Here is an 11,237-nt window from a genome sequence, read left to right as displayed (position 1 = left end):
TGGGCAGGTCACCCAGTCAGGGACCTGGCTGTGAAGAATGAACTTGGCTGGGAGCCTGGGTGGGGCTGTGGGGAAGGGAGATGAAGGAGAGGAGGAGGAGGGGGAGGGGGAGGGGAGGGGAAGGAGGGGGAGGGGAGGGGGAGGGGTAGGAGGAGGAAGGGGAGAAGGGGAGGGGGAGGGGGGAGGAGGGAGAGTAGGAGGTGGAGGGGAAGGAGGGGAAGGAGGGGGTAGGAGGGGGAGCGGGAGGGGGGAGACACGGAAGCGAAGAGGAGACACAGAAGGGGGAAGCTGTGACCACCACATTCTATGCGGGGTGGGTGGGGTGGCTGAAGGGGCCGGCTCTCCCTGCAGAGCTGAAGGAGCCTCCCTGGCAGCTCCTCTGCCCCCAAGGGTATTACAGAGTACAGCCCTGCGTATGCAGATCCCTGCAGTGGGGCGCCTGGGTCTGATCAAGGGGTTACTGAGTATAGAGGTTTGCAGAGCAAGTTCCTGGGGAATCAGTTTGCTGCAATTTCCAACCCACTTTCAATGCTCATGGCAGTGTAGTCCCCCCGAACCTTCAGTGGGGGGCCATCGGATCTGGTCAGACACCCGAGAGGCAGCGATGAGGGGGCAGGAGCTGGGTGCCACGGAGGGCGGGGCCCTGTCTTAACACACACCTGTGTGTAACAGCCTCCTAAGAACCAAGAGGCCAGGAGTACGAAGTCTGCGAAACAACCAGTTTACCCTTCGCCAGAAAGACTGGAGGAGGAAGAAGATGGAAGGCAAGATGTTGGCTAAACATCTGGGGATCAGGGTGTAGGAAGGACAGGGCTGAGTGTCCAGGAAGTTAGAGTCTAAGCTCAGGGGGACACGGAGGAATTCATGCAGGATTCCACAGGCATGCTCGATCCCGGAGGCCCTAATGATTCCCCTCGTGTGGGGTGGGTCCTAAGCCCACACCCTGAGCCTTGCTGGCGCTGTTCAAGGCTGCAACACAGCATTACCAACGCTGCCCTTCCGGTGTGTGATCCCAGGATGTGCAGCCTCTCCTGGCACCCTCTCAGCCGGGCCCCGATGCCAGAGAGACCCTATGAATGGTACCACTGTACTGGCCGAGGGGACACCAAAACTGACGGCGCCGTTCTCAGACCGCGATTCAGAATAAGATCATCTCTAAGCTGACGGAGAGCATCTTACTCTGAGTCAGATTAGAAGGGAACGGTGTGCAGGCACTAGGTAAAAACCCAACGCCGAACGGAGAGGTTGCCGAGTTAGAAACGTTCAGAACCAAATGACAAGGCAGACGTACAAGGGAAGGTGCCCACGCCTGGTTCTCCCCTCCTCAGGCTGGGGGTCCAGCCACAGTCCAGCCCGCGCTCACCGAGGCCCTTCTCCCGATAGGAACGGACAAGTTCAAGGGTCACTACCTGTGCCCACATACAAGCGTCCTCAGGCCCCCACTGGATGGGGCTGTGGCAGACGCCAGCGCAGTCGCGTATGGCAGGCCGGGGGGTTTCCTGGTCACCCACCGTGATCCGGGAAAAGCCGGGCGTGGTTGGCTGCCGTGTTCCATTGGGTTTTACTATTGTTTAGGTGCTGTAAGGCCAGCGGGTCAGGAGCCAACTGCCACCGAAAAGCGTGCAGGGCCGCGTGGGGGCGCCAGGGCGCTCAGAGGGCAGAGGGAGGGGAGGCGTGGGCAGAAGCGTTTCCTGCGGTCTCCAGGGAGCGACCCGCGAGGCAGGGCGGGCAGGCCTAGGACCGGCTGGTGTGAGTAACTCCAGAGGGGTCCGGGGTGCAGGGCTGCCCCTAGCTGTCTGCCTGTCAGACCTGCCCCGGCGGACTAGGGCAGGTGGACAGTGGCTCCCCTAGGAGTGAGAGCTGAGAGAGGAGCTGGAGGCGGGGGTTTAATCAGCCCCTCAAGACGGGGAGCTGACCAGCCCCCAGCCAGCACCTCACCGTTGGGTCAAGACACCATTGAAAAAACTCTATTACCTGCTGAGAAATCAGAAGACCTGGTTGGTTTACTCCTCAAAAAGAATGTGTGTGTGTATGTGCATGTCCATCTATGCGTCAAATAAATACAGTGTGTACATCTTGTATTTCATATGTGTGCTTCTCATGCTGTGTCTCATATCATAGTTATGTGTATAGTGAGAACATTCTCTGTAGACATATATGGAGAGAATGCGCTCTCTCTACATATATAGAAAGCATATTTTATATACGATATATATTTTGTGTATGATTCACATGTAATACAAAGCACGAGAAATGTCTGTAAAATGGTTTATGCCCTCCTGTGAGACGGGATGGACCCTTGCCACTTCGTGAGACTGAAGGTGTCTCCATCTCAGAGCAGACTGGGAGGTCCTCCCTGACATCTCTGGGCCGCGACGAGGGGCCGGTCCTCTGCCCAGGAGGCAGCGCTGGACGGCTCTGCTGAGTCCGTCCTCCGGCCCTGAGACGTGGCAGCGCGACTTCACCCTTCCAACTTCTGAAAGGACCCCTACGAGCGGGGCTCAGAACCAGGACAAGGGTCTTTACTACCCAATTTCATCTGGGGTAGAAAATGGAGGGGACTTTGCTGATAAAAAAAGACTTCCGTTTTTTAAACTGGCATTCGACGCTTGGAGGTGGAGCGCCCTCCCTCTGCCTCGCGGGCCAGTCAGGCCGGGTGCTAAGGAGAAGGACGGCCTCCGACCGCACCAGCACTCTCCCCGACGCGGTCCCCACAAGGAAGGAGCCTGGAGTAGCTCCTGAGGACGCTGTCGGGGGCGGTGTCTGCGTGGAGCCCAGGAGACCGTGAAGTCATTAACCCCAGCCTGGCCGGATGCCTCGTCGGGCCCTGCAGGCCCCTCAGCCGCTCAGCACAGAGAAAGGCCCGCGACAGTCATTCCGGCGCTAAGGAGGGTAGCTTCCTGGGGTCAAGGGTGGCCTCACGAAGCGGGCGAGGGCTGCCTTCAAGACACTACTTGTCCCTTGATAAGGCAGGGCTGAGGCCCCCGGCAGGAGCCCCGCGGACAGAATGCGTGTGGGCAGTGGGTGGAGCTGGAGCTCAGGCCCCGGCTCCCCCAGGGGTCCCACCCCCGTCCCGGAGCTCCCGGCCCATCTGGGCCCCGGGAGCCTGTCCCTCTCAGGCGCTGGCTCAGGCACTCCCTGCATCCCCCGCCCCCCGGCCAGAGGAGACGGTGACGACGTAGGGTCTGGACCCACCGCAAGCCCAAGGATGGGATCTGCAGAGGAGACGCGCTCAGCCTGACCCACCACGTGCTGCCCCTCCCTGGAGACCCCGGAGCCGCCTTCCCCTCACCACTGTCTCCTGCGGGGCACCCCGGGGTCCCGGCTCCGGGGGCACGGTGCACACAGAGCAAGGGGCTCCCTGTGTCCCTGGGTGAGGCCACCACCCAGTCTGCACTTTCTGTGCCAGGGGCCACCTGTCAACTCCCCAGTGACTGACGTCAGGAAAGTCCTCTCCCTTCGGGGGAGTCTCCTGTTCTCTTGCTCTGGTGCAGGGACGCATCCAAACCAGAGGGGCTCTTCCCTTAGAATTTCTAGTGAGAAACGGGGTGAAGAACCAGGCACCCACCCATGCCTTCTCGATAACTTCTTCTCAAAGCCACGAAGCAAGGGTGACGTCTTATGCCTCCAGCTCCATTTGCACGTGGCTGCACCTGCGCCTGTAACTGGGATCAGTTTAAAGAACACTTATGGGGCACCAACTGTATGCACCATGGCAGCTCTAAGAGCTAAGAAGGTGGCTGCCTGTCCTGAGGGCTTACAACCTAGCGGAGGAGGTAGATCTAGTGCCCTAAGGCTAGCACCATGCGGACCAGGGCTCCTGGGGGGACTAGCCAGCGCTTCGGGAAGCGGGGCGTGGTGGGAGAGGAGGGGAAGGAGGTAACGTAGGAGGTTGGCCTCGAGAGTCCAGTAGGGGTTTGTACACCAGCTGGGCAACGGACGCCTTCTGATCGATTGAGCAGGAGGGGCCCGGTGTTGGAATATCTAAGATTTGAAGCAACGCTTCCCATCTCGAGTTGGAATGTGGACTCCAAAGCATTTCCATTTTCCTGCATAAATCCCAGGAGAGCCAGAGACGGGCTCGGTGCTCACCAAACACTTCCCGTCTCCACCCTGGGCCTCGGACAGCCTTTGTCTCCCAGCTGCCCCGTGGCCCAGGCACCCTGCAGACGGGGCTCCGGCCGGTGGGCCCTGGACGGCTGCACAGGGCAGGACCCGCCTCACTCGGGAGAGCCACATACTGGACTGCGGGAGGAGGGCAAAACCGAGCTGTTGCGACGTCAAGCCACTGGAACACTGGGGCTGCTGCTAAGCTCTCCACTTACATGCCTGTGCGCCGGCCGGCAGTCAGAAAGACGGCGGTAAGGAGCGGGGAGAAGGCAGACCCCGAACCACAGCCCTGCCTCTCTCCTGCCCTGCAGTGTCTGCACCTGGGAACCTGCTGTGGACCAGAGAGCAGACTGCGGGCGACGGACGTGTGGCTCCCATCTGGGCCGCAGGAAGGACACCCCTCTCTGGACTCACGGAGGTGGGGGGCTGGCTGTTTGCTGGCTGAAGGGTGGAGCTGATGGAGGATAAGCCTTAATGAGCAGGCTTCCGAGAGCGGCAGCGTCGTGTTATCCAGATGGGATGACGCTTCCAGTGGAACCCACAGAAGAGTGGACGCCTCCACATTCCAACAGTGGAAAATGCTGACCCCTAACGCATTCCACTTCCGGGGCCCGTCCACTGCGTCGGCAGCAGGGCCCAGCTCCCCGCGGGCCCGCGTCAGTGCAGAGGGGATTTCACAGCGGCGGTGGCCGATGCGGGGTGGCGAGGACGGCGGTGCAGGCAGGGCCGCGGCCGGAGACGTTGGGCTCCGCGGGCTCCCGGCGGGAAGAGGGCTGGGGGCGTGGCCTGATCACGCTGCCCCCAGGTGCGCGTTGGGGCATCATTTCCAAACACTGTAGGAAACAGGGCTAAGTTCCCACAGACACACACAGAGACGGGCTGTAAAGCCTGCGGTCCCCCGACTGCTGCGGAAAAGATCCTCTCCTCTTTCAACAGCAGCCATCGGTAGACTTTTTCAGGACCAACCCTGTTCCCACGCAGGTTATTTGACTTGGAGTCTCTGTCGTGCCTTTAATCGCATTGTTTCAGATCAGCTGCTTTACTCCCAAACTTTCTCCTGGGGGGCGAACGGCACCGAAACAGTCGTTGGCCGGACGGGCGCCCGTTCTAGGCCCCGCCTTCTCCGTCCTGTCCCGGGCCGCGGTCTCGCTGACACCTCCCGCTCTCCTGCTCCCAGGGTCCAGGCGGGTCCTTTCCACCCCTGTCCCCCCCATGCCCTCCCCACTCAGGTGCCATTAGTCCTGCCGTTTCCCCAGCAACACGCGGAGGGTCTCAAGATACTTCATCACATTCGCACACCGAACACGACCCGTCACATTCATGGTTTCTCTGCCGTCCTATTAACCTGGATTTTGTAACCCAACCAGCAGGAATTTCTGTTTTCCATGAATCGCTATAAAGCTAGCACAGCCCTTCCCGAACTCGGGGACCCGGCATTTGGTCAGTGGCTCATACAAAGTCCGCCAGGGCTCACAAATCTGCAGGAGACACACCGCTAGGAGGGACATGTCCTGAGCCCAGGGTCAGACGTGAGGGCTACCCACTGAAAAACACCGCTAGGAGAGACATGTCCTGAGCCCAGGGTCAGACGCGAGGGCTACCCACTGAAAAACACCGCAAGTATGCTCATCGTAAACATCATACCACCGAGAGTAAAGAGACGTGATTTGCTAAGAGTGTGGGTAGCTGGCAGGTATATGCGTTGAGGTCCACTTGGAAGCCTCCAGCCGGGGCTCCATGACTCTATTCACCCTCTTTCAACGCAGGGCCTGCCTGAACAAATCTCAAGGTGACCGAGACAGGATCACTAACACAGGCGTGACTGATGACAAAATCAAGACTCAAAATCCTCACGACGGGTGGGAGCCTGGCCTGGACCTTGGAGAGCTGAGCACCTCGCAAGAGCTGATGTGCAATCCTCCTTCCCCACTCTGCACCCAGTGACGGCACGTCAGTGGCTGGAACTCGGCAGTGCATGGACCCGGGTGCATCGATACGGATGCACGCATGTGGATACACGGACATGGGTGCCTGAACGCGGAGGCATAGACATGGGTGCATGAACGTGAATGCATAGACATGGATGCACGGAAACCATGGAAACGGGTGCACTATAGAGCAGGGCTCCCCCCACCCCACCAAGAGCCGGTTGCAAGGCATTCACCAATCACGCCGCCGACTAAAACCTTCTATATCCTTAATGCAAGGGAGCTGTTTTACCGGTTCTGGTTCTCATTTGAAATTCCTATAGGACGGCCTGTCCCACAACTGACTTTGGGATCTGATGTGTCTGGGCGCCTCGCCTTGTCCCTGTAGGTCTGCTGAAGTGACAACATGTCCGGCAGCTCTGGAGCAATGCCACCCATCCTGCTTCTCCCCTCCCCAAGCCAGCACTTGACACTTTGAACCCAAAGCTGCACCTTGTCCTTATTCCTCTCAAATGACTTCCTGTTGGTTCCCTAGAATGTTCCATCCCTTACCAGCTATATGGTCTCGGGGAGTCACATAACCTTCCCAAGCCTCATCAGAATCATTACTGATAAACGTGAATAATAATATAATTTCAAATTATGGTTGGGAGGGTAAAATGACACACAAACATAAAAGTGATTTGTGTTTAGTAGTTACCTGTGGTTTTTAGAGTTAACTAATCAATTTCCCCTAAAATCCATTAGAGTATCACATAAAATTCAAAGGTGAGAGACAGCGTAAATAAAATACAGTTCAAGATTCTGACAAATGAAGTTTATCTGAAAAGCCATTAAAAACTTAGACCAAATGGGTTGATAAGTGTCTTAGCGCAGGCAGGAATGATGATTTATAGAGAGCTGTAGAGAGAGTTTACCTGGTGGAGCCTGTTATAAAGTTTGCTAGCACCTTAAGCGCAGGTATGGTAGGGTTTGGACTGGCCTTGGCTCTCGGGGCCTGTGATGATGTAAGGATGGTGGTGACGACGCCAGCTGACGTTTGTTAAGCGTCTACTATGTAAACCATAGGTAGTAGACACTCTGATTCCTACTTGATGCTCATTTTCTCGTTTAATCGTCATAACTTACTGTAATTGTTGTGCAGTAAGGAACTGGCCTGGTTTTGTCCCGGGTGCCTGCGAGGTGACACGAGTGTCTCTGTTACGCACATTGGCCCCTGGATGAGGATGATGTGACTCGGGGCGGGGGGGGGGGCTACGCCCACAAAGCTGACCGCGTGATGTCAGCCCGAACTCTGACCTCTCCGAGAGGAGGGTGGCTGAGACCCTCCAGACGGTTGAGTTCAATCGTGCCTATGTAGAGACCCAGTAAAAACTCTGGACAAGGGCTTCCCTGGTGGCGCAGTGGTTGGGAGTCCGCCTGCCGATGCAGGGGACACGGGTTCGTGCCCCGTCCAGGAGGTTCCCATATGCCGCAGAGCGGCTGGGCCTGTGCGCCATGGCCGCTGAGCCTGCGCGTCCGGAGCCTGCGCTCCGCAACAGGAGAGGCCACAGCAGTGAGAGGCCCGCGTACCGCAAAAAACCCCACAAAACTCTGGACAAGACCACATCCACGTGCCAGGAGGGTGATGCCCCCAATTCCACGGGAGACGGCCCTGGGGCCACCCACACCTCGCCAGGGCTCCTCTTCCTTTGGCCGGTCCTGATTCGTGTCCTTGATAATGAAATGATAATGGTAGAAATAGCACTCCTGAGTTCTGTGAGTCACTGCACTGAAGAGGTCACGGGACGCCGCGATTTACAGCGAGTGGTCAGAAGTGCGGTGGCCTGAGGACCCCGGGCTCGGGGCTTGCGTCTGGAGCGCACTGCCGCCCACCAGCTGGAGCCCCAAGCTGATGAGAAAGCAGAGACCGGGGAGGCCAGACAGTGAGCACCAGACCCCCTTTGAGTGTGTGACACGGCTGACCCGAATCCACACTGCGGGGACGCATGTGTTCTGGGAAAGTGGCATCACCTCCAGACCATACTGGGCGTGCAGACCAGGAAAAGGCTGAGACGGGAGCTCTCCACACGAGGACACAGCCCAGCGGTGGGAGAAGGTTCACACTTGCTTGGCGACCAAGCGCCTCTTTAGCTGAAGGTGCAGGGGCGCACAGGCCAAATTAGATGAAGTTTCCCACCTCATCCCCAAATAATAAAAACAGACGGTCTCAGTGGACACAGGAACGTTCAAGGAAAAATATATATACAACGAGCTGGCACAGAGTCCCACTGGGTGCAGGAGAGCTTCGGGGGCGACCGCACAGGCAGGTTTTCAATCTTTTCCCCCTTCTGCTCCTACAAGTGTGTTTCCTGAGCTGCCTGGTGGCCCCATATGGGTTTGCTCGTGCTGGGCTGAGTGAAAGGATTTGTTTATTTTTATTCTCACCCATCGATACAGGCAGGTGCGTACACTGAGCTTTAACTCAGAAAGTGCCCACGGATGCGACTGACACGCTTTAACCCGGGGACTGAACAGAAATATTGCCACGGCTGATCCGCCCGCTCCTGAGCCGCTTATTACAGCCCCAGAGAGCCTGGTATTAAGCCGCTTTGAGCCGCATCCAGGCATAATGTGCGCCTCGGCTGAAAGGCTGGCACGGGAAGGAGATGCACGCAGGGTGTAATCACAGCCACTACCGGAGCCGTCAGGGCAGCCAAACCTGCACTTTCCGCCGTCAGCTGCAAGCAGCTCGCTGAAAGGGCCGATCAGACACCAGGCCTGGCCCTCGGAGCGCATCCAACGGCAGAGGGACCCGAGAGTAGCCACTCCCGCAGGGGACGGGGCCGCTCAGCGTTGGTCCGAAAAGGTCGGCGTTTCAGGGGACGCCGAGGATGCGGTGTCGGAAAGCTGTCGCCACTCACTAGCCCCTCCCGGGCGAGCCCCTGGAGGAAGGGGACGTGGCCCCCAGCCCTCCCTCGGGAGCATGACCCCCGAGTCTGGGGCCCCAGGGCCTCCAGTCACCGCCTGGTCCTTTCCGTGGGGCTGCAGCCCCAGCCCTGCTGTCCGGAACTCACCGAAAAGGCCCCAGGACGTTCACGCCTGGAGAGAAGAGGTGCCCTTCAGGTAACAGAGGTGGACCAGGCAGCTTTGGCTCCCCTGTCTTTATGGGAAAGCCCAGGCCCAGTGACTCCTGAGTCTGTGGATGGGACGTGGCCTGGATCAGACACTGTGCGGGCTGGACTTCACACTCACCCCAGAGGCACGGGGTGCAGCCCTGCGAGAGTGACTTGACCCTTTCAGAGCGATGCCCTAGACGGAGGTGACCTATCCCCTCCTGCTTGAAGGAGGACGTCTCTCTAGACAGCTGTTTGCCAGACAGTGTCCCACAGGCCGCTGTCCAGAGAAGCTGAAGATTTCTGAGCGCCGGGCTGACGTGGGGTCAGAACGGGTGCGTTTTTAAATAAGGCATCCGTGAGTGGTGGAAATAAAAAACAAGCCCTAATGGCAGCTCTGGATTTAACCAGTTAAGAAGGAAAACCCTATAATAACGATGGTGGCCACTTGGACAGATCAGTTAGCGTAGCAAGAGCAGCCTGGCCGTGGCGCAGCCCCTCACAGGTGATTAGCGGGGTGGGGGGGGCACGAGGGGGTTAGCGGGGTGGGGGGGGGCACGGGGGAGGGATGTTAATGGATTTTATTATGTTTGCAGTATTTGCTCACCTTGGCCCCAAACTGCATCTCACATATGCCATATTCTCTCCTTTTTCATTCTTTTCCTTGCAGAACGGGACATGAGCTTTTGAATGCTTTTGTCTGCCTCTGTCAAAGGCCGTCAAAGCGGACACCTGCACTTGGATGTTAACCACAGGGTGTGTGGCGGGGTTTCCGGCGGGGCGGCAGCATGAAGCCGGTTGGTCGGTGTGGCTCAGCCTGCGTCCCGAGGTTCTCCCAGAGCCTTCAGTGATCCTCCTGTGCGCTTGAGGGTCCAGAGCTCTTGAATGACCCAGCGGATGGGATGAGGGGCCCTGGTCAGCCCCAGGGCAGTCAGCAACCTCGTGCCAGCCCTGTACCTCGTGATCAGTGGGGATTTGTCCAAAGATTCCCACGTGAAAGCCAGCTCTTTCCTGTCTGAAACTGTCCAGCTTTCAGTTTTAAATCCAGCAAATGCATCTATGGGAATTACCTTTTTATATGCCTGTCTGGCTTTGGGGATGTAATTTTTATATTATTTAAAATGTAGGCTTAGGAAGACGAATCCCGACATCGTAGAATTAGTTTCTGCCTTCAAGGCACTGGCGTCCCCAGGACTCCTGCGCCCACCTGGGTGTGCCTGCTGAGGTTCTGAGAGGTTCCGAGAAGTGAGGGCTTTGGCTGGTGTCACCCAGCTGGCAAGTTTCAGTGCCTCTGACCGCACCTTCCTGGAGGTTGGCCCTGGAGCCGGGACTCTGAGTCACTGTGGTTTACGGCTTTCAAGTCGGAGCATTGCCTTCTCTGCCAGAACGTGTGGGAGAAGCCATGTTAGGCTGTTTCTACCCAACATGAAACGACTTCTTCTTTCATGAAGCCTAGGAGCCCTTGAAGAGAAGGCGCACCCCACGGGAACAGCCACTGGGCCCAGGCCGCCTTCCCCTTGGTCCTCCTAGCTCTCCCGAGCTGCTCTGTAAAGCCCTCAGCCCCAGCCCCCGTCCTTCCTCTTCCTTCCCTGTGCTCACCGTCTACTCTCCCCTGCCAGCCACGCACGCTGCTTCCTCCATCCCCACCGGGCCTCGCCGGTCCGCTGCCGACCCTCTCCTTCTCCCCAGGGCTCTGGGGCGCTGGCCTCCTGGCTCCCCCGGGTGGGTGCCTCCTGGGTGGCCACTTCTCCCCCCACGCCCTGGCTGTCACAGCCCCTTCGCCCTCAGGGCTGAGTGCCCACCCCGGATCTCCCCCCTCCACAGACCCCGAGGCCGCCCGCCGTGCTCTTGGTGCAATTACCCACGTGGATGCCGCTACCCCGTGAGAGCGACGCCCTGTGCTGCGGGCCCCTGGGACGTCCACCTGCCCTCTGGACACCCACGTAGACGCCATGGAGCCATGCCGGCAGGTCCCAAGAGCCGGCTCTGACCCAGCTGGACCCCCCAGAGCTTTCCTACTCGCCTGCCTCTAACCCCCTACTTTCAGGGATCGCCGTGTCTTGTTACTTTTATCCGCCGAATTCCTCTTGCAGGCAGCTCCTTC

The sequence above is a fragment of the Tursiops truncatus genome, chromosome 18 (assembly GCF_011762595.2).
Source record: "Tursiops truncatus isolate mTurTru1 chromosome 18, mTurTru1.mat.Y, whole genome shotgun sequence".
Lineage (NCBI taxonomy): Eukaryota > Metazoa > Chordata > Mammalia > Artiodactyla > Delphinidae > Tursiops > Tursiops truncatus.
This window is presented reverse-complemented; position numbering follows the sequence as displayed.